Source organism: Eptatretus burgeri, unplaced genomic scaffold (assembly GCF_056783735.1).
Source record: "Eptatretus burgeri isolate ZD-2024b unplaced genomic scaffold, Ebu_testis_v1 Ebu_testis_scaffold_66, whole genome shotgun sequence".
Lineage (NCBI taxonomy): Eukaryota > Metazoa > Chordata > Myxini > Myxiniformes > Myxinidae > Eptatretus > Eptatretus burgeri.
This window is the reverse complement of record NW_028222016.1, coordinates 80,018-104,000: the sequence shown is the minus strand read 5'-3', so window position 1 is coordinate 104,000 and position 23,983 is coordinate 80,018. Positions and strand designations below refer to the sequence as shown.

The window sequence follows — 23,983 nt, the reverse complement described above, 5'->3', positions numbered from 1 at the left end:
TATAATAGTCTCCCTTTACTTTAAACTCATTTTTCTTGTGTTTTTGTGATTGAAGATGTTGATTATAACTACTCTTCAAAACATCCTTTGAACAGATATCACAATGTTTTCTTTCCAACTCAAGAGGAGATATTTGATGAAATAGATTAAATGTGTGTTTGTTGGTTCGGAGGTGTTTTCTATAATGTTTATATTCGTGATTACAAACATCGCAGTACGTTGTATTCACCATATTTATAGAATAAAACTTTGCTTAAACTAAAATTTTCTTGATGAAAATTTCGTTTAATTTATAGGTGAATCTGTGCTTAAAAACATTTTATCCTCCAACTTTTTCACTTAATAAATACTATGTTTCAAGACACAAAAGACAAGTTTCAATCAATCTCTTCATCTGTTAAAGGTACTGAGAAATATGTCAAGGATGTAAAATTGAACAAAGATAAATATAACAACTATTGGATAAAAACTATTATGGTAAATAATATGAGTTCTTCAATTTCCTTCAGTGGAAGGGCTTTTAGTATACCTGATAGAACATCAATTAAAGTATCTCTAACAAAAGTTTCTCCTCTCCTTCTAGTAATATATTCAAAACTAGAAAAAGCAATGAAACAAGAAAAAGTATCAAAGAACAAAAACCTTATGGATGAAGCTTTAGAAAGAAAAGATAAGACCATCTGTAATATGCAAGGAGAAATTTGTATTTTTTTCAACAACCCTAAAGATGTAAATCCTGATGAAATAAAGGATGTTAATATATCAGGTGAAATGACATTTCGTTCAATAGTAGTTAACGATAATTTTAAAATTACCTTTAATATAAAAAATGTTGTCGTTGAATCTGATAATGAAAAAAAGTATATCGATATCGATGGTAATATACAACTGAAAGTATAGATGAATTTCAGTTTAAGTAAAGTTTTACTTTATAAATATGCTAGACTTTCCTGATTCTCCATATGACAAATTTGAGAATTGTCCTGCGTGTGAAAGACGGGGATTAAACACAGAGTCAAAAGCCTATAAACAATGTATATTCTGTGATTATCTTCTAATTAATGATAATAAAAAATATAAAAAGGAAAATAATTCTTTTAGATTTACACCAAAAATGAATTACTTTACAAGATTGATTAGAGAAATGAATGTAAAGTATGAGGATGATAACACACCTTTCCTTACAAGGGAAGAAACTGAACGTATAAGAGAAATGTTCAAAGGATTGTTGTTGTATATTATTCATGGATGTAATTTTCAGGGAAATATCAACACAAGATATTGTATAAATAAAATAATGGATTATCTTGAAATTAAACCTGAACTTAGGATAAAATATAGAGTTTCTAAAAAAGCCAATAATAAATTAAATAACCTGTTTTTCAAATATATAAATGAATGATTTTTTACCTATTTGGGAAAATAAGATAAAATTTAACAACCATAAAAATCTCCCAAATTCATTAAGATGTCTCATAGTTGGTTCAAGTGGATGTGGAAAAACCTGCTTACTTTTAAAAATGCTCCTCACTCCCAACTTTTTAGATTATGACAATTTAATAATTTTCACAAAGTCGAGTTTTCAACCAGAGTATCAACTACTCTCACAAGGTTTTAATGCTGGTCTTCAAAAGAAGATATAATCGGTTTATTTAAACGTCAAAAAACCTAAATGATTATAACATTGAAGATATAATTCAACTATTTTGTGATACACAGAGATGTAAAAAGAAATCAAATCTTATAACTTGTATTCTTAGTGATAATACGGATGATATACCGTCTCCCCAAGATTTGGATAAATCAAAAAGAACCTCGTTATCTTTGATGATTGTGTTAATGAGAGAAACCAAACGGTAATGGACAGCTACTACACAAGAGGGAGACATTCTTCTTGTAATTGTATTTATCTTAGTCAATCGTACTTTCAACTTCCTCGTCGTTCCATCAGAAACAATGCTAATACTTTTATTTTATTCAAGTTAAATTCAATAGATATCAATAATTTTTGGAGAGATAATTGTTCTACATTATGTAGTAAAAAGAAATTTGAGGATTACATGAAGCACACGACTGAAAAATATAAATATATTGTTGTGAAACAAGATGAGATATTAAGGGATATATTTTTTGTTTTATAAACAATTACATATATAAATGACAACTATTATTATAAATCTTGTGGGTAAATCTGCTTCTGGAAAAAACTTTCATAAATCAAGGTTCTTGTGTAGTACAAATGAGAATATTGTAAATTTACTTAAAAAACACCCCGTGATACGCATTGTATCAACAACAACTAGAGCAATAAGACCTGGAGAAGTAAAAGGTGAAGATTATCACTATATTTCAGTGGAGGAACATATGCGATTGAGGAATGAAGGACAAATATTTGAGGAGGTTTCTCTTGGTACAACAAAATATTCACATTGTAAGAGTGAGTTAAGGAAACTAAAATCTGGTGGTGTTGGGATATTAGAAACTAATCCAGAAGGAACGAGACAAATTATTAAATATCTGAGCGGGGTGAAGATTTTATCATTCGGTTTTGATGTTGATGAAGAAACTCAACGCAAACGTATGAAAAGCAGAGATGCAAGGATTAGTGAAGAAGAAATTACAACTCGCATTAATGTTAATAAAGAATTTGATGAAATATTTAAAGAAAAGGATTTATTTGAACACATCTACTTGAATGATGAAGAAAAGGAAAATTTCCCTGTTAATCTTTACAATTCATTAAATGATATTTTACAATAAATAAATGGATACAAAAGAAAGAGCAAGAAGATTTAAGGAACATCAAGAGTTGGTTTCAAAAGTTGTAAAACAACAGGAAGACATAAAGAAGAAACGCAGACAGAAACTAACGGGCGAAGAAGTATTTGAAAGAAAACAAGAGAAATTTTTTAAACCACTTTTAAAAACTTCCCAAGAAAAAATGAAAGATGTTTCCACAGTTCCCACAGTAGAATATACTCCCAGAAAGCTCCAAATGTTAAAAGATTTCAGTCAAATGACGGAGGAAGAATTAGAGCATATTGGAGAATTAGAATATGATGAAGGTTTATTTCAACAACTGGAAGAGATTAATCAACCCCCTGATTATATTGTGAATGCTGTTCAAAACAATGAATATTCAGCGGATTCAAAAACCAAAGCAGGACTCATTCCAACAGAACAACCAGCAATATTTCATCTTGTTCAAGAAAAGGTATTGATATTTAATGATGAATTAAGGTTCTTAAGTTCTGCTCAACCCCTGTTAAACTAACTCCGAGATTAATGTTTCTTCTCACAAAAGATGGAAGACAAGGTTCAACTGTGAGGGATGAATCAAAGTATATTGATAAACCATTGGATATGGAAAATAATGATGATAGAGTATATATTGATTTGCTGAACACTCTAAATTATAAGGTTATTCTTTCTGGTAAAAGTAGGAAGAATGAGAAGGAGAAACACATTATTCAGGCTTTAAGTATCCTTGGTTCAGGTATTAGTTTTCTTCCAAATGACCCATCGCAATTAGTTAATAGACTGTTATTGTTGTTAGGTAGTAAGAAGGCTGGAAATAACAATTGTTTTAATGAAGCATCAGCCATTTTAGACCAGTTGATGAACATGAAAATAATTAATAAATCTCAATATAAAGACATTTTATCTCATATTAAATAAGATGAGAAGCACAATCCTGAGTTTTAATTTCACAACAAGCGACCACACATCTTCATTCCCATACCCACTACAACTTGACACAACAAAAGAATATGAGGCATCTTTATTGTCCATGGAAACTTATAATACCTTATTTAATATAACCGAGAAAAATGACAAGTTTAGTTATAATCCGGGAAGTGGATACAAAACGATAACAGTCTCACCCGGAGCATACGAGATTTCTCAAATATCTTCCGAAATTGCTCGTCTTATGAAAGAACAGGGTGATGAACCAAAAAATATTGTTATAAACATTCAAAAACATACTTCAAAATCAACGATTAAAGTTAAAAATAACTACAAGGTTGATTTCACAATTGATAATTCATTTAGAGAGTTATTAGGTTTCTCCTCAAAAAAGATTGAAACTAATGGGACGTTTTACAGTGATAATGTCATTCAAATATCCTCAGGAATAAATTCGGTGTTAATTCACTGTGATTTGATTGATGGTGCTTATAATGATGGAAAAAAAACAAATACAATATTTTCATTCAGCGCATACTCAACCCCAATTGGTTATAAATTCAATATGGAACCTAAAAATTTGGTTTATCTACCTGTGTCAGGAAAAACCATACACAGAGTAAATTTTAGGATAACCGACCAAGATAATCGTGTGATTTCTTTTAATGGAGAAGTTATATCCATCAGAATTCACCTACGTGAAGTTTTTCAATAAATAAATACGATGGTTATTGTGAGGAGGCACGAGTTGGGAAAATATAAAATAATTACAGGGGATGGGATGTTCCTTTCCCCGTACTACAAGGGTGAAGGTATGTATCTTGGTAGAGGATACTATAAACCTAAGAGACAAAGGGGTGTCGGACATCAATTTAGAGGAGATGGGATAATTGATACTCTCATGGGTATTGGTTCAACTATTCTTAAACATAAAGACCTAATTGGTTCAACTGCTTCTGCTGTGGGAAATGTAGCAGGTGCTGTAAAGAGTATAAAAGATGCTCAGAAGGAATCTCATAAATTACAAGCAATAAAAGAAATTAAGAAAGGTAAAACTCAGTTGTCACCCCAAGAACGACAGAAAATAATTCAAATACTTGGAACAGGGTTTCAAAAGTTTTAACATCTTTTTTCCTAAATAAATACAAGTATGGAAGCAATTGATAGTATCTATGATTTGGATGATACTATTATTATCTCAAACTCCACTAAAAAGAAGATTACTTCAAGGTAAATGCAATAACTGGAACAGACTGGAATACAAATGGTACAAAAAGTTTTGAAATAAATAATCAACAAACCTATTTGAATCTCTCCGAAAGTTTCTTGTTGTGTAAATTTAAATTCACTAAGGCTGGGAATAACACAAACGCTACACTTGTAAATGATTTCTTCTGGAAAATGTTTGATAGTGTGCGATTGTATATTGGAACACAAGAAGTTGAAGCGGTTGATTATGTCTCTGCTGTATCTGAAATGATGAAATTTACACTCTATACATTCAGTGATAGAATGGGAAAGGGGTCTGTCGAAGGTTTTATTCCTGATATGTCAACGGGAACAAACACAGACCCTGGATATATTCAAAGGAAAGGAATGTATAATGATGATACAAAAGCAGAAAATAGTTTTACTGTGGCAGTTCCTCTTAAAGGTATATTTGGATTTTGTGATTATGATAAAGTTCTGTATGGTCTTAAAATTAGATTTCAACTACAAAGGAATGATAATGAAAATAGATTGCTTTTTGGTGTTGGTAGTGCTTTTGGTGAACAGAATAAATTTGTAATTGAGGAGATGAGTTGGTATATCAGTGAATATACTCCTAATCTTAAAACAGAAGAGATGTTGAATCGAAGACTTAACTCAAAGAAACCACTCAGTGTATCATACCTCAAAAGAAGATGTCAACACGTTAAACTCAATCAAACTACTTACACGTGGAATTTGGGTGTTCTGGAAGGAAAGCCACGATATCTGTGGATGATTTTTAAAAAGCCAGATGGTGATACTGCGACTGATAAGAATAATGCATTGAGTGATAATGCTAAGGTGAAACAACTTCGCGTTTCTCTAGATGGAACATTTTATCCACGAGATAGATTGGAAATTAATTGGGAAAAAATGATTTTGCTGAAGCATACAAGTCTTACCAAAAGGTGTGTGAAAGTAATGGAAATAAAGAACCTATTTTGGATATGACAGCATTTAAAAGTTTGTATACAATCTATGCGTTTGACCTGAGCGCTCAAAAGGAAACTATAAAGTCTAATCGAGTGGATACTTCCCTATACATTGAAAGAGGAGAGAGTGAAGAAGTTGATACATATTGTTTGCTTTTGGAAGAAACAGAATTGCAGATTAATACAGATAATGGTGTGATGATTAGTCTCACATAATTTTTTGTTAAATAAATGAGTGGCAAAGTACCAACTGGGGTATATGTTAATCAAATCAATCTTCATAAACTATCATCTTGTGTTCAAAATCAAAAGCCTTGTACGATTAACGTTAATACAATTCAGAGAAAAGGAGCAGTAAGAATTGATGTTTTGCTCACAAGAGAACAGGTTAAAATCTTGAATGACACTGGCTCACTTAAAATTAAAATGACAAAACCAATGTTGAAAAAATATTCAATAAGAGAGACGAGTGGAGGATTTCTCCCATTTCTAATTCCTTTATTTGCTGGTTTAAGTGCGGTTGGAGCATTGACGGGTGGTATTTCAACAGCGGTCAAAACTGCCAACGAAAGGAAGGCTCAACTCCAGGCTCAAAAAGAATTGGAAAGACATAACAAAGAGTTGGAGAAACAAATTAGTGGAAGTGGTGTAATTGTAGATTTTGCTGAAAAACTTGAAGGTCTGCCTGATAAAGCGAGATTGTTAGTTGGAGATATGCTTTCTTCTATAGCACAAGCAGGTGTAAAATTAACGAAAAGAGGTAATGGATTATATCTTTCTAATAAATAAATGAGCATTGATGAGTGGTTGAAAGAATTTGGAAAGAATACAACATCAAATTTACAACTTGCCAAATATTGTAAGAAATTAAAAATTCATAATGTGGTTATTTGTATGAGAGATGAATTAACAAATGTGCCGAAACATACAAAGAATATTATTATGAACTTAGAAGATAATGATGGGAACGGTTCTCATTGGGTTTGTATTTTTAATAGTCAAGACAAATATTATTTTGATAGTTTTGGTCTTCCACCACCTGTTGAAGTCATAAAATTCTTACAGAATGGTGTTTATCAAACATTTCAAGTCCAAGAATTAAATTCCAAGTGTTGTGGTCAATTATGTCTATATGTGTTATTTCAACTCAACAAAAATAAAAAATTTTATGATATTATTTTTAATCTAATATAAATGACTTATGTTGGTAAAGATGGTTCTATCTTTGGTGTATCTCAAGAACTGGATATTGATTTATCAAATTATTATACAAAGGCACAGGCTGAACGACATAAATATAATATAAACAAAAATATTAACATGAAAAATGCTTATAAATTAAAAAATTATCCAAGCCCGACTGACGCGAATGACTTGGTGAGATTAAACGATTTATCACAATATATATACTTAAATAAAACGGCTGTGTATTCCAAAGATACAGAAGTGTTGATATTATCTCCAGGTCATACAGAATTCACAGTTCGAATTAAAATAAATTTTTATAAAGAAGGGCGTATCGTTTGTATGAGAATAGAACAATGGGGGTATGATATGAATGATTTAGGGTATAATTGGTCATTTAAAATTAACCTCGAAGACCTGGAACAATTAAATCAGTCTCGTAAGGAAGAATATTATGCACTTGGTATCGAGAATGAGTTTTGTGGAGCCACGATTAGTAAACAACAAATAAAAGAATTTAATAAGGGTAAATATAATAATGGTTTTGCCCTTGTTTATCTCATGAAAACAGAAAAAACAGGATTATATATAATAAGTAAGGAAATACAAAATGATTTAACTATGGGAAGATGGGGAGGTGTTTCGTGCTATAATATTATTCTAACATATATTTCTAATACATAAATGACAGCAAGAAGGCTTCAAGAAAATTATCATTTCTGTGTCCAAGCATACCTTCAAGAAAAGGGTATTCGGTATTTTAATAAATATGTTCTACAACATAAGAATGAGGTATTTTCAATAAAAGATTGGCATTATGCTGATGTTGATAAACCGACAACTTTAGATTTAATTAGAATGTTAAATAATGAAAAAATTATAAGGTTAAGAAAAGGTAAGGCTCTTTTAGAAATTCAAAAGAAATTTTATTGGTTTCCTGTTGTAAAAAATTATTTTGGATACAGGAATAACAAGAAATCCTGATGAATATATGTATAATATTCTATGGGGTGTAAACGATTCAAGGATAGTAAGGGATGAGGAAGGAGTTGAAGAAGAGAGGGAAGAGGAGGAAAAGGAGAAGGAGGAGAGGGAGAAGAAAGAGAAGGAGGAAAAGGAGAAGAGAGAGAAGGAGGAAAGAGAGAATAGAGAGAGGGAGGAAAGAGAGAAGAGAGAGAGGGAGAAGAAAGAGAAGGAGGAAAAGGAGAAGAGAGAGAAGGAGGAAAGAGAGAATAGAGAGAGGGAGGAAAGAGAGAAGAGAGAGAGAGGGAGAAGAAAGAGAAGGAGGAAAAGGAGAAGAGAGAGAGGGAGGAAAGAGGGAGAATGAATAAATATCAAAATATGGAAACCAGTGAGATTCAAAACAGATTGGTGGTATTACAGAAAATAACTCAACCCACCGAGGAGGAAAACAAAGAATTGACAAGTCTATTTGCAATATTTTCTTCAAGACTATTGACATCGTCAAGCTATTCATTTTAATTCAAGTTTTTTCTTAAATAAATGGAGGAGAGAGTGAAGGCATTTCTAAGGATTCTTTATGTTTTAAAAATTAAGATTCAAATGTGCATGTTGGAAACTAAAAAGGTTTTTGCACTCTGCAGGAATTTTTCTCATAAATAAATGAGTTATTGTCTCAAATGTAAAAAGAAAACTAATACTAAAAATATTTCATATATTAAAAGTAAAAATAACAGGGTTATACAAAAAGGTATATGTTCGGTGTGTGGTTCAAAAAAAAAATCAATTTATCTCCAAACACAAACTCGGAGGAGATATACAAAAGTTTTTATCAGGAAGTAAATTTACAACTACTGGAATACCAGGGAATTACATCTTCCAGGGTATTCTTTCTGTGGTCCAGGCACAAACTTGGATAAAAGATTAGATGAGGCAGACAATCCTAAATCCTGGAGTAAACCAATCAATAGAGTTGATGAAGTGTGCATGAGACACGATATTGATTATGGGAATACCACAACGTTGGAAGAAAAGCATGAAGCCGATAGAGAAATGTTGTATAATTTGTCTCTGATACAAAATCCAACCTTGAGAGAAAAAGTTGATAGGTTCATCGTGAAGAAGATGATTAGTGCTAAATTGAAACTTGGACTTGGAAATTCAAAAAACTTATAGGCTCTAATGATGCCATTAAGACTGAAGAGCAATTAGCTGATGAATTACATAAACCAATATTCACAAAGTTTCAGAGAAGGAAAGTTTATTCCAAGGAAGTTGATTATATCTGGTCTGCTGATTTGATTGAACTCAATAATGATAAGGGGTACAAGTATGCTTTAACCGTTATTGATTTGAGGAGTAGATATGCGTGGGTTGTCCCTTTAAAAAACAAAACAGGTAATACTCTTATGTTAGCTTTTCAACAGATATTTAATAAAAGTAAGAGAAAACCTAAAAAATTGTGGACTGATGAGGGTAGAGAGTTTTATAACAAGACATTTATGAATTTTCTAAAAAATAACAGTATTACATTATACAGTACCTTTAATGAAGGGAAGGCAGTTGTTGTTGAACGTTTTAATCGTACCTTAAAAGAGAGACTATATAAAAAATTCACACAACTCGGTTCACAACAATGGTCATCTTTTATTCAGGATATTGTGGATAAGTATAATGACACGATTCACACGTCAACGAATATGAAGCCATCAGAAACATTTACAAAATTAAAATATGAAAAAGAGATTAATGTCAGAAAACCTAAGTTCAAAGTTGGTGATATCGTAAGAATATATAGGTGGAAATCTCATTTTGAAAAGGGTTTTACTGAACGATGGACGAAAGAACTTTTTAAAATTGTTGATGTAATAGATGCAGTTCCTTGGACTTATAAAATATATGATTTGGAAGGGGAAGAGATTTTAGGTTCATTTTATTCACAGGAATTACAAAAGACAAAACTAAGCAGATAATACACATTTGTGGACACTCGAGGGCCAAGTCCGAGGTGTATAACAGTATATAATGTGTGTCAAGGGGTGGACGTTCTTACATCTGTGAACCCCAAACACAGAATCCTCAACTGAATAGTCAAGGCTTAACTTTTGTTTGTGTGTGTGTGTGTGTGTGTGTGTGTGTGTGTGTGTGTGTGTGTGTGTGTGTGTGTGTGTGCAATGGGAGCAATAGGTTGGCGCTTCACTCCTACTATACACCGTTGTGGACACTCGAGGGCCAAGTCCGAGGTGTATAACAGTATATAATGTGTGTCAAGGGGTGGACGTTCTTACATCTGTGAACCCCAAACACAGAATCCTCAACTGAATAGTCAAGGCTTAACTTTTGTTTGTTGATGTGTATGTGTGTGTGTGTGTCCCAACCCTCACATTCAAAATCTCAACCCCAACCCTCACATTCAAAATCTCAACCCCAACTCAATCCTCACCCAACACAGTCTTTTTCAAAATGAGATTTCCACCTATATATATATATATATATATATATATATATATATATATATATATATATATATATATATATATATATATATATATATATATATATATATATATATATATTTTACGTTTTTTTTTTTTTCTCTTCTTCCAATTCTGTCTTTTAAGGCTTTCAGGTTTGATGACATAGAAAGAGGGAGTAAGAACTTTCTTGATAGGTTTAAATCCCAAAGAGTGGTAGCATTTCAAGTCTTCAAAATAACCCCAACTTTCCAAGTCTCCAAGGTAGTTATTTAAACCATCAAGGCAGAACTCATTTACTGATTTTTTCAAAATTTGTGAGTCTCCAAGGTAGTTCCCATATTTAGAACCATCTTGGCAGAACCCTTTTCCTGAGTCTCCAAGGTAGTTATTTAAACCATCAAGGCAGAACTCATTTACTGATTTTTTCAAAATTTGTGAGTCTCCAAGGTAAAACTTGTATTCTGGCTCATCAACGTATAACTTGTTCAGTGGGTATTGTCTTGATAACTCACAATGAGTACTATTGCTGTAAAACTCTTTTTCAGGATTTTGCTGGTCTCCAAGGTATAACTCTTTGGTTGGGTCATCAAGGACGAACTCGTTCTGTGGGTCTTGGTCGCTCATAAGGTCTTCAACCAAGCCAACAATTTCGCCCCAAGTTGTAGCAAAAGCAGTATTTTCATTTTGTATTTCAGATACAATTTCCTGTGAGAGAAAATAATAATGTATTAATTAAGTTATTTAATTATTAAATGAGTATGCTTCAATCAAAGTTTGAAAATAGGAAAATAAAAATCTTACCTCAACAGATAAGAGGTTTGAATCCAGTTCATCAACTTGAAGGTTTAGTTCCATACAAGACAGAGAGTTCCAAGGAACACCAAAGTCATCCCACTCAAGGTCTTGGTCGCTCATAAGGTTTTCAACCAAGCCAACAATTTCCTCTCAAGTTGTAGCAAAAGCAGTATTTTCATTTTGTATTTCAGATACAATTTCCTGTGAGAGAAAATAATAATGTATTAATTAAGTTATTTAATTATTAAATGAGTATGCTTCAATCAAAGTTTGAAAATAGGAAAATAAAAATCTTACCTCAACAGATAAGAGGTTTGAATCCAGTTCATCAACTTGAAGGTTTAGTTCCATACAAGACAGAGAGTTCCAAGGAACACCAAAGTCATCCCACTCAAGGTCTTGGTCGCTCATAAGGTCTTCAACCAAGCCAACAATTTCCCCCCAAGTTGTAGCAAAAGCAGTATTTTCATTTTGTATTTCAGATACAATTTCCTGTGAGAGAAAATAATAATGTATTAATTAAGTTATTTAATTATTAAATGAGTATGCTTCAATCAAAGTTTGAAAATAGGAAAATAAAAATCTTACCTCAACAGATAAGAGGTTTGAATCCAGTTCATCAACTTGAAGGTTTAGTTCCATACAAGACAGAGAGTTCGAGACAAGCACACAGCACACCATTGCCAGCAAAAACAAATGTTTAAAATGGAGCCTGGGTTTGAAGCTTTTATAGAGAAAGACTGGTGGGTGTGGTTTCCTTTGGAAATTCCCTGGGCAAGCCTAGGCAAGCCTTCATTGGGAAATTTTTCAAAACCATAACATCCTGTAATTTTCTAGTGATTTCTTTGTGAGTCAGAGATGAACTGGAAATGATGTAAGAGTGGGCGGGGCTTAGCAAAAGTGGGCGGGGCTTAGGAAAAGTGGGCGTAGCTTAGAAAAAATACCTTCTGAAAAGTGGGCGGAGCTTAGCAAAAGTGGGCGGGGCTTAGGAAAAGTGGGCGTGGCTTAGAAAAAATACCTTATGAAAAGTGGGCGGAGCTTAGCAAAAGTGGGCGGGGCTTAGGAAAAGTGGGCGTGGCTTAGAAAAAATACCTTATGAAAAGTGGGCGGAGCTTAGCAAAGTGGGCGGGGCTTAGCAAAAGTGGGCGGGGCTTAAAGAAAAGTGGGCGGGGCTTAACAAAAAATAACCTGTGGCTCAGGAGGTGGTCAAACAAGAGCATTAAGAGAAGTTTATCATTTCGTAATGGCACAAAAGGGCTATCTTAAAAAATATAAAGATTCAAATGTTTTGTTTGTCAATATTTTAGATGGGGATTATTGTGCAAAGAAAATTAAACTATTGAAGGAATTTGAGAATGAACAAATCTTTATAGGTTCAATGAGTGAGCTGTTCAACCCCCAGGTGTTCAATTCAATGAGGTTCAACCTCCAGGTTAAAAGGGGAGACAAATAAATATACCTTGGGATAAAAAGGGGGTTTATTTTTAGGGAAAAAAATATGAATCGCTGAAAATCCCCCATTCATTTACATGGGGAAAAGTGAGCCAGAATCAGTATTCTTACCCTACTCACCATCATCATCAGCAACTTAAAATTTTCCTTCCTCCTGAGTTTCTTTCATCTCATCCTCATTTTCATCTCCACCTTCTCATTTCTGTCTTCTCCCTGCCAATGATATGGGCATTGCCAACCTCATTTTTAAAAGCAACGCAATCATAAAAGCTTATAATTCCTTAATTTTCCTTCTCAGTATAGGTGTGTTTTATTTCCCATTACCAAATACCAACTGTCACTTTGCTGACGGGAATACTAAGAAATTGGGCAGAGAGATAGGGGTGCGAGGGAGGGGGAGAGGGGAACGGAGGGAGAGAGGGGGTAGAGTATGGGGAAGGGGGGAGAGAGGGAAAGTGGAGGGGGGTGAGAGGAGTGGGTGGGAGGAAAGAGAAAGAGAGGGACAGGTGGAAGACTGCAAATAAGACCAAGGCTTACCTTGCCGTGTTTAACCCCCCGGAGACCTTTGACTGGTCGAGGGTTAAACATGACCATCACCGCCGCGCCTCAACACAAAGCGCCTTTTCCTGTGTGTTTTGTATTTTACGGCGATGGCTCCGCTTCACACAGGGGCGACAAAGGTTTCATCGGCTTGAACTGTGTCCTCCTGAACCAGATAAGATGGACAACCAACTGAAATACAACACAATGACTGTGAGATCCCAGGTACTGGAGAACAGAATGCTGTCATTGTTGCTGTGTTTGCTTCCAGTCTTGCTTTTTGCTGTTGACTTTAGGCTGCTCTGGATGCAGCTTTCGCAAGTCATTTTTTGTCAAGTTCGCTTCTTGTACATTTCCTTATTTTGGTGGGAGCCATCTTCCTGAAAAAATAAAGGAGGCAGACAGGGGGAAAGGGAAAGCGAGGAAGGGGGAGGAGAGCGACGCCTCACCACACGTTGCAATACACTCCACGAGGGTTGGGAGGGCGGGGTGGGGGGGTGGAGAGAGAGAGAGAGTGAGAATATATATGTACATGGATATATTTATTTGCACGACTGGTCTAAAGTTTTAGAACACCCCCATTTTTCCGGTTTTCACTGAAATTTAAGCAGTTCAAGTCCGGTGAATAACCTGAAATGGTACAAAGCAAAGCGGGAAACTGCCAGAGGTTAAAAAGAAAAGAAAAGTTTCGGTTACCAAAAACTGAAAAATAATGTAAATTTCAGAGTTGTTAAAAAATGCGCTTTTCAGGGAACAAGTTATTGGTTAGCAACTTCAGCTGTTCTGCAGCAATGGAAGTAAATTAAGCCTTGAAAGTTGATGCAAACAATTCCTGCAGGTGTCCCAACTTTTGTTGATTAGTTACAAACTCTCTGTCTGTATAAAAGTAGTGTGGGAACAGACTGTTGCTTCACCCTCTGAAGCATTATTTGGACAATATTGCACTGCAGGAAGGAGTATATTGCTCTCATAATGGGGAGAAAAAAACAATTAACAAAAGAAGGCAGACAGACCGTGAAACCCCCAAAAAGTGAAGGTCTTTCCTTCAGAGAAATTACAAAGTAAGCCAAGGTGTCAGTGAGTACAATTTCCTACACCATCAAAAGGCACTTGGAAACTGGAGGAAACTGACCTTCTCATTTTTAGCTTTCAGACAGACCCCAAGAGGTCTGGCAGACCCAAAGCCACAACACAATCAGAAGACAAGTTTCTGAGATTCAACAGCTTGCATGATAGGCGGCTCACAGGACAGCAGCTTCAAGCACAGCTTCACACTTGTCGAAGTGAGGAAGTCTCAGTTTCAACTGTGAAGAGAAGACTTCGAGCTGCAGGTTTGACAGGTCGAGTGGCAGTAAGAAAGCCATTGCGAAGATGGCAAAATAAGAAAAAGTGGCTTGCCTGGGCCATGAAGCACCGCCATTGGACTACTGAAAACTGGAAGAAGGTCTTCTGGACCGATTAATCAAAATTTGAAATCTTCGGTTCATCACGCAGGGTTTTTGTACGCCGTCGAAAATGCGAAAGGATGGTTCCTCAGTGTGTGACACCAACTGTCAAACACAATATCAATATCGCACAATATTGCATATCATGATATTGCACAATATCATGGCACCTCGGTGACAAATTCTACACCCCCAATTTTCCATACGGCCATTCAATTACTCAATTGGAGATTTATCAATCATTGCTCCTGGCTTACCCCCCCCACCCCACGTTGTTACCCCCCCCCACGTTGTTACCCCCCCCCTCCCACCCCACGTTGTCTTCAAAGCCCACATATGATTTGAACAGTCGTCTGAGAACGAAAGCCTGATGTCCCTCCCTGTAACCCAGCCACTCCACACCCACACCTCGACCTTCCCAAGAAGCCATCTCGGCAGTACATTTTCATGAGTTCCCCTGGAACAGCTCATTTCATTGTCCATGTGTGTATTTAATTTGTTTCTTTTTTTTTCGAATATGTAGTGAGGTGTGGTTAAAGTTATGTTTGGCATCGGATGAACCAGAAATGTGCCATGGGAATGCATCCTTCCATTGTAACACGTCTGCAGGAATATTTTGTCCACTTAATGTTTTGCTGAACGTCACAATTTCCAGAAACACATCCATGATGTCAAATGAAAACTTTCTCCAGTGTGTTTGATATTTTCTGAAATAAATTGCATTATCGATTATTTAAAAAACTTCATTCATTCATTCAAACTTCAAAAAATTCATTTTTGCAATTCAATGCCTTAAAACATCGACACATCCATTCTGAGACCAAGTTGAGTGTCTGCCTTCCGGGAGAAAAAGTATCCACTATGCACCGAAAAAGAGAGAAAATAATCTCTTATATTTTTGTAATTGTTCTCTCTCCTTTAATCCTGCATCTACATCGTAAACAGCTGAGTTTATGAAAAGTAAATTTTCAGTGACATTAACAAAGGCTCATTCTCAACGACAACTCGTGATTGAATCACAGTGAGATGGTCATTTGGACTATCGGGAATGCCGCACATAATTCCTTCAAGATAGACAACTGACCTTCTGTGACAATGTTGAGACCCAGCTTGTGTCACCCCTCACAGAGAGAAGGCACAGTCAGTGGAGCATGGGTTTCTGGGGATCATGAGCCTTTGGTTTAGATGGGAAGACAAAGTCGGAATTGAAAATGAATGTTTAAAGTTTTCAGGGTTACCCAAGCATCGCATCTCTTACCTCTCTCACATCTGGAGCTTTCTTGAGAAGAGAGCATAGTGTAGTGATTGTACTCGTCTCCCTTCTCTTTCAATTAATCTGAGAAAAACATGTCAAATGTTATGAGACGTATGATATATTGCATTCCGCTGTGTTTGCTTGACATGAGGCCATGTTTGTTGACATGTGATCATCTGTATAGAAATGTATTTTGAAGATGTCTTGTTTCGCAAAGCCAGCACTCCACAAGCTGCTGTGAGTACAGATTTAGAAACACAAAGTACTAAAGATTCATGGAACTGCAATTTCACCGAAAACGGAATCAAGGTGTACCATCTTCTCCGTTGGGAATATTGATCAGCATCTCGTGAATAAAAAGTATCTAAATAGAAATACACAGTTCTGTGTGATTGAAATAGCGACGTGAATAATGGCTGCACCTTTAGCAGGTGATATCATGAAATACCAGAGCAGACAAATAATTTAGATTCTCATCGAATTGATAAAATATAAAATAATTAATGTCTAGATGTAAAAGTGTTGAAAAGATTGACATAAGCCATTGAACAAAGTTGCTAAGTAACACAAAGGCCACTCTTTATCCATCTGAATGAGAGGATACACCACCATCACAACCACAATTTTTTGTGGATTTGTGTTCATCTCAATATTCACTTTTTTGAGGCAAAATAAGTCGAAATCCACCAATTGGCAGAAGAGTCGCTATTTTAAGTGGAGATGCTTCAGGCAGAATGGGAAGATGAATTGGAGACCAAAGCTGTTGCATTGTGGATAATTATTTTTGGTTGCAAAAATGTTGAGTATTTCTGATAACGTCATCATGGTTGTTGCCAGCTGGATGTGAAGCGTAAACTTCATGTATTAATGACTGAGTGAAAGACCCTCTCCTTCATACTGTCCTCAGTCTGTCAGCTTGACACCATGGAAACCAAGACCTGTCGACTTCCACCCTCCTTTCTGGTCTCCTCCCCACTCCCCAGGTATCTGCAGGGTGCATGTGGTCCACCACAACCCTCTTCTGTCCCAAAATGCAGACTCACTGCTCACCTCTGCTTTTTTTTTTCCTCCTCTTTTTGCCACCTATGGAACCAACTTCTGCAATTTTTTTGCAATCTAATTATTCACTCCAAGTCTTCAAGAACGCTGTTTACCGCCATCTCAGACCATCCCCTATCCTTTTCCTGGTTGATTAGACCAGACATTCACAGTGACACAAATTTGACAAAATTCCACAAGATCAGGTGAAACACAGAAAAATTGGACAAAAACACAAATAACACAAGGATGAAAAGATAATGGAGAGACACAACGGATATAGTCCGAAAACTTAGCTTTGATAAACTGTAAAGAGGCACTCCATGATCCAGGTCTAACGCACTCAAACCCGGAACCAGAAAATCATGTTTATTTTGTCCAATAGTTACTGAGCTGCCCTATTATCAGTTCATGTTCTCTATCACCTTGCTCTTCCATGAGACTCCCTGTTCAGGAGAAACTATTTGAGAACGGAAGATGTTTTTTTTCAATGACTACAGAAGGAGGGCTGCTTACCTTTAAAATTACATCTGGCAATTTTCTTCGAACCATGGGTGGTTCACAATCTCCTGCAAAACAATGGATGGGTTGGAATCAAACATAAACAAGGTCAGGAAACACCTTCACTCGTGAGCAATCTCATTTTCATCCACAATAACAGGAGATCAGCAACCTCAGCATGTGTGAACATTTTTGTTCATGGAAATAAAACAGTTGAAAACATCATTACATGCTCACCTGCATCGTGAGTCGTTCCAGAGGATCCTTCCGAAGCATCCCAGTCAGAAGGGAAACCAATGGCTCACTCGCAAAGGGTGGTGGGCTGCTCACAACATTGTAGTCACTCTTTTCAGGTGACATCTGCAAAGAAACAAAACAAATGTATTTGTGACGGAATCCTCAACCATCTTCACAATCCAACAATTACATTTTTTGAATGCAAGGGCACTCGGAAGAGCGCATACCTCCGCCACACAATGCCTGATCCAGTGGAACAAGTAAGGCCCAATAATTTTATGAAATATCATGCTATGTATCATTTTTAACCCCATCTCTCAAGAATGAAGAATCACATAAAAAATGGAAAAAAATATCGTATCAATAAATTATTTTTTTTAAAACCAATAAAACACATTTCAAACATCAAATAAGACACGGTGCACAACATAAAAATTTTCCGAGGCTGAAAAACAAACGCTCTCAACTCAATAATTGGATATGAAGTATTTGTGGGTTTATTGAGCCGAGGGCAAGCGAAGAGAGGTCAAGGGTATTTATTCAGTCAGGTCAGGTCTGGGAACATACGCAGGAACAGCGAATCGTTACATCCACTTTCCTCCAGAACTCCAAGGGCCTCCGTCTGGCCATCCCCCAGGCAGATATCTGGCCCATCTCATCCCATTGAGATGCCAATCAACCGGCTGCAACCATGAGGCACGTGGTCGGTGTATTGGCCTCCTCCACTCAGGAGGCTCCCTCACTGAGAAAATCTGGTGGGTAGGATCAGCGTCAGGAAAATGAGCCACACGTCCATATAGCTGCAGCTCACGCTTACAGACTATGCAGGTAACAACTCTCATTTCAGTCTCTCTCAGAAACCGCTTGTTGGACACAAAGTCAGAGCAGCCAGAGCCAATAATTCTCCAAAGAGTCCTGGTCCAAAGGAATTAAATCTCAACTGCAAATCCCTGTTCATAATCCAAGTCTTACATCTGTAAAGCAAGACTGGAAGCACCAAGGACCTGAAGACTTGGACTTTCGTCCTCCTGCACAGGTAATGACCACCACACCCATGATCCAGTGAATCCATGACTCCCCAGGTCTGACCCTGACCTCCATTGACCTCTGGCTCACAGCCAGCGGAGACATGAATATCACTGCCAAGGTAACTGAATCTCTCTGTGACCTCAACATCCTCACTTCAAATAGGTACAGACAAGATAGCAGCATCCAAGATGTCATTGAAAGCCTGGATCTTCGTTTTCACCCAGGAAACCCGCAATCCCAGTGGCTCCGACTCCTCATTCAGCACCTCGAAAGCCCCCAAAAGGATATCCAGTGTCTCTGCAAAGATGACTGCATCATCTGCAAAATCAAGGTCAGATATCTTAACATTCCCAAACGATGCACCGCAGCTTGATCTCTCCGACACCCTCCCCAGAATCCAGCTCACACAAGCGCTGAAAAGTGTGGGGGACAGTACACACCCTCCCAGATGAACTCTAGTAACAACTGTAAATAAGTTGGATGTGGTGTCGCCACATTTCACAGCACTCTCGGTGCCAGAGTATAGTTCAGACATCAGAATCATCAGATGTGGTGGGACCCCAAGAATATTCCAGAGGACATCCCCATTCACTGAATCAAATGCTATGTAAAAGTCAACAAAGGCTACAAGCAGCCCCAACCAAAACCTCTCATCTGCATTCGGTGAGGACCCAAAGAGCAAGAATACAGTCAATCGTTGACCTCTTTGGTGTAAAGCCTGACTGCTCTGGACACTGGTGCTCAAGCAGATAGATGGTGGCGAACCCTATCAATAATAATCCGAGCAAAGAACTTGCCTGGTACTGAGAGCAGCGTCACTCCTGAGTATTTGTTGCAGACCTGGCGATCACCTTTCCCTTTCCAGAGAGCAACAACAAGGCCCCTTCCAGTCAGTTGTGATGATGCCTGTGTTTCAGGCAGAGCACAGATCTGCATGCAATGACACGAGTATGGCATTTCCACCAGCCTTGAGTAGTTAAGCAAGGATGCCACAGATCCCAGGAGCATTACCTCATTTCAACCAGTTCACCACAGCCTGTTTTTCCACAAACGAAGGTGGATCACAGTTGATTGGAGTGTCAGCAATAAGGATAGTAATACCCCTGAATGTGATTTCCCCTGTAAGCAGGATGAGAATCACTTGACCACAGGTGATGCTCCACCCTTTCACAGATTCCTCGTGCATTGGCCTCCTTGAGCACTCTTAGCGCAGGTCCAGTTTTACGCCTCAACTCCTTGAACTGCTCGGCTCTGCCATTAAGCCTGGCCCTGCGACTCTGGCCAATGGTATCCAGTGTATCTTGAGAGACAAAATTCTTATTTGCCCAATGGTGAGTTCCAAGACATCCACCAGCAACATCAAGGACAGTTGACTTGAAGGCACTCCACAATTCTTCAGGATTACCCAAAGGACCCAGATCCCCCAAATCCCCACTCAGCCTGTTCGCAAACTCCTCAGCGACCCTCTCATCCTTGAGATTGCCAACATCCAGCCTACGCTGGGATAGTACCATTCTCACAGATTTAAGCTGAAACTTCAGAGTTGCTCCCACAAGCCTGTAGTCATTATTGAGGAACTGAGCACTTCGGTGGACCCTGCAGTTCTGGATCACCCTCCAGAGACCATCAACATGCACACGGTCAATCTCCTTTGCCACAACACCAGCGTTGGAATACCAAGACCAGCAATGAGCCTGCAGGTGCTGAAACCATGAACCAGCCACCCTAAGTCCGTGACTTACAAAGTCAGGGAACTTAGTGCGATTCTGTTTCACAGTTCCAGATCCAAGGAGACCAACACATGTCTCATAACCATTCCTTTCAGTTCCAGTCGATGCATTGAAATCCCCCAAGACTGGAAGAGTATCTCGCCTGGGGCACTGATCAACCACAGAGTCAAGCGTGGCACGAAATGCATCCTTCATGGTGAGATCACTCATCTCAGTCGGAGCATCCACAGAGACCAGAGAAATGCCACTCAAGGAGTGAAGAATACTTAGTCTCAGAATACCCTCTGATTGGTGTTCCCTCAATTATCATTGGAGTCAGCTTGGAGACCAAGAGATGGAATATATCATTCCTTGGGTGTCATTTCTTCCAGCTCCTCCTTGGGCATGGTAACCATCAGAGTGACCAGAACAACAGCAGGTGCAACCACCCACCATGATATCGCTGCAATCCGATCTCCGAACCTCAGAGAGTGCTGCAATACCAATGTTCAAACGCTTGTGCTGAGATGATAACAGACAGGTGATCATCCTCTCTTGGGGAGAGGACATTCCAGGCATCCACCCGAAGGGACCGCCTTAGGTTAATCCAAGGAGACCACACTATAGTGCACGACACCTCAATAGCACCCTGACACACAGGACCGCAATCTGAACCAGAAAGGTTACCCCTTACTACTGGTTGCATAGATTTGTGAAAGCTCATTTATTCCTGATACATGAAACACCCTGTCGCCCATACCTACAGGAATCGGACTTTTTAGAACATCGGCCACATTTTCCATCCAATTATCATGTCACTTTGTATGAACTTAGCTTTTACCATGACTAGGGTGGTGGATCAAACGCCCCATTTTTTGTGAAAGTTTGAAAAACATAACGGCGATAGGACAGATGTGTTCGAAAACATGAAAAAAACATTTCTCATATTTTTTCAGAATTTTCGGTCATCGTCTTGGGGGTCCACATCGGGGTCAAAGTTCAGGCACGCAGCTCCTGCGCATTTTTCAGAATAAGCGTTATTTTTCGCTGTTTAGTGATCAAAACTTGTGTCTGTTGGTGAAATAATTCTGACAGATCGATGTACTGCTCCTTTGGTGATGTTCCAGTGATATAGAGCCAATCAAATTTGCCGGAGAAGCGGGAAACTGGTAATTTTCCCAGAAAAAAAGCAACAAAAATAGTAACAAATGCCTCGGTTCTGTCAAATTCACAGCTTTATTACCTAGAATTATGTCTATGCATATCAAGGTACTCATATAATATCATTAATGATCAAGTTTCAAGCGTTTCGGGAGATTCGGATTCTCTTTCCTGTCATTCTCAGTGACTTGTTGCACATTCTGAAAGTGTTCTTCAGACCTCGCTGCACCGAGACAGTCCGTTCCGAGTTTTATTAGACGTTCAGCTGCATCATTAGTTACATTGAGTGCTTTGGTTTTAGATTTTGAATCCACAGAGGCTGAAAGTGTTGCCCACTCACTCACTTCATACGTTAAGAATGAATCGTCCAGTTCAAGTTCTCAGAACACAAACCAAAAATCAACCGAGACAAAGTCAGATAGGCCAGATGTCAAGTGAATGTCCTTGGGGAAGTGAGGCTTTCCGAAGTCTGTAGCAAAGCGCCCAATAGGCAATCGTCCAAGTTCCTTTGTCCAAACTTTTACAGTCTAAACTGTCCAAATCGTCCAAACTTTTAGATTCATGATCTGCCATGTGTCAAATTCTCCGGGAAAACACAATTTCCTGGAAAAATACCATTTTCCAGGAAACTGTGTCAACAAATTACAAGCCAACCTTGTTACAAACATCATCAAAGGAGCAGTATATTGATGTCAGAATTATTTCACCACGAGACACAAGTTTTGATCACTATACAGTGAAAAATAACACTTATTCTGAAAAATGTGCAGGAGCTGCATGCCTGAACTTTGACCCCGATGTCGACCCCCAAGATGATGACCGAAAATTCTGAAAAAAAAATGAGAAATGTTTTTTCATGTATTCGAACACATCTGTCCTATCGCCGTTATGCGTTTTAAACTTTCGCAAAAAAGGGGCGTTTGATGCACCCTAACCATCACACCCATAATTTCCTATTTTGTTAACTTGGTTGTGGGATAGTTTGTGGGCCATAAAATACAAGTTGATGAGTCTTTCCTTTGTGTTGGGAAAGGAGGTGTACAGAGCACACTGCACAAGCACAAGCACACCACACTTAACACCAAGAGATGGTTTGAGGCCAAAATGTGAGCCCGAACCAAAGAAAACTGGGAAAAGGCCAGAATCCCAAATTAATTTCCCTCAATTTTCCACGTATCCACAGAAAGAAACACAAGCTTGGGCGGTATTTGTTTGAAAGCTTTTCTCAGTTCAAGCTAGAGAAAATGAAGCTTGCACCATCTCTAATCTCATCACATGCAGTGTATCAGCAGTGTGGTACAATTGCTGTCGGTGTGGCACAATGGACGAAATCGGAGATCATGAGAATGAAAATATTATCCTGAACTTTGTGTTGACTGGAACTTTCAATCAATTCTGTTTTCATCTCATTCGCACAAGGGCCTCGGCTGATGTTCCACAGCATGGTCAAGGGTAGTGGTGGACGCCTACGACTAGTTCAATAGATTTGTGAAAGCTCAAATCTTTAGCAAACAAAATGAAACGTCACCAAAATATTGTCAAAATTTTCAGTGCATTGTGTTGAAATTAAACATGAAAAGAAAAGAAAATCAGCAATGAACAATCATTATAAAAGAGAATGCAAGTGAAGGATGAACCAATCATTTGTTTCATTCCACAGTGTGGAAGAAAAGAGACCATGGCTCCAACTTGGAATGTCCAGCGGAACATCCACTCGTCAAATAACAGATCTCAACATCAAAAGCATCGCCATGACCAGTACGTCCATCCATGGCATGTGCAGTACAAGCCAATCAACAACATCCCAGCATCAAACCATCAGATCTATTACAACAAAACATATTCTTCAAGTCTATACTCCCTCAACACAACCATCCCAAACCAAACCCTCAACACTCCCTTCACTCAGCACTCAACACATCCTCGGCATCAGAATCCCCTTCTCATCACATTCATGATCATGACACCATGATAAACAATACTCACTTCAACGATATTCCGTCCATTAAATTGAAGTCCAGCGAGTAATTTTGTGTACAGGATACCAAGCGCCCACACATCGATCGGGGGACCTTCGAAGTCATTCGCTGACATTTCTGGCGCCATATAGCCAGGTGTGCCAAAGCGGCCCCGAACCTTTTCACCGTGAATGAAAGGTTGAGAAAAGCCAAAGTCAATGACCTTCACAATCCCCTTGTTGTAAAGCACGTTTCCAGGCTGGAGAATAAACAGAAATCAATATGTTAATGAAACATCAGACTGTTCATGATGAACATGTGTTAAAATAAAGATGCACATTTGAATGAAAGGCAGGCAGGAAAAAAAAATT

The 23,983-nt window shown here is 37.7% G+C and overlaps 1 long non-coding RNA gene across 1 annotated transcript; it reads right to left on the bottom strand.

The window, feature by feature from the left end:
* Nucleotides 1–9,665: 9,665 nt before the first annotated feature.
* Nucleotides 9,666–14,268, bottom strand: LOC147007614 (uncharacterized). Its single transcript, XR_015054053.1, has 5 exons — nt 13,277–14,268; nt 11,876–12,952; nt 11,585–11,779; nt 11,294–11,488; nt 9,666–11,197 (listed from the first exon to the last, which is right to left on the bottom strand). It is a non-coding gene; the product is annotated as an uncharacterized LOC147007614 (long non-coding RNA).
* Nucleotides 14,269–23,983: the final 9,715 nt, after the last annotated feature.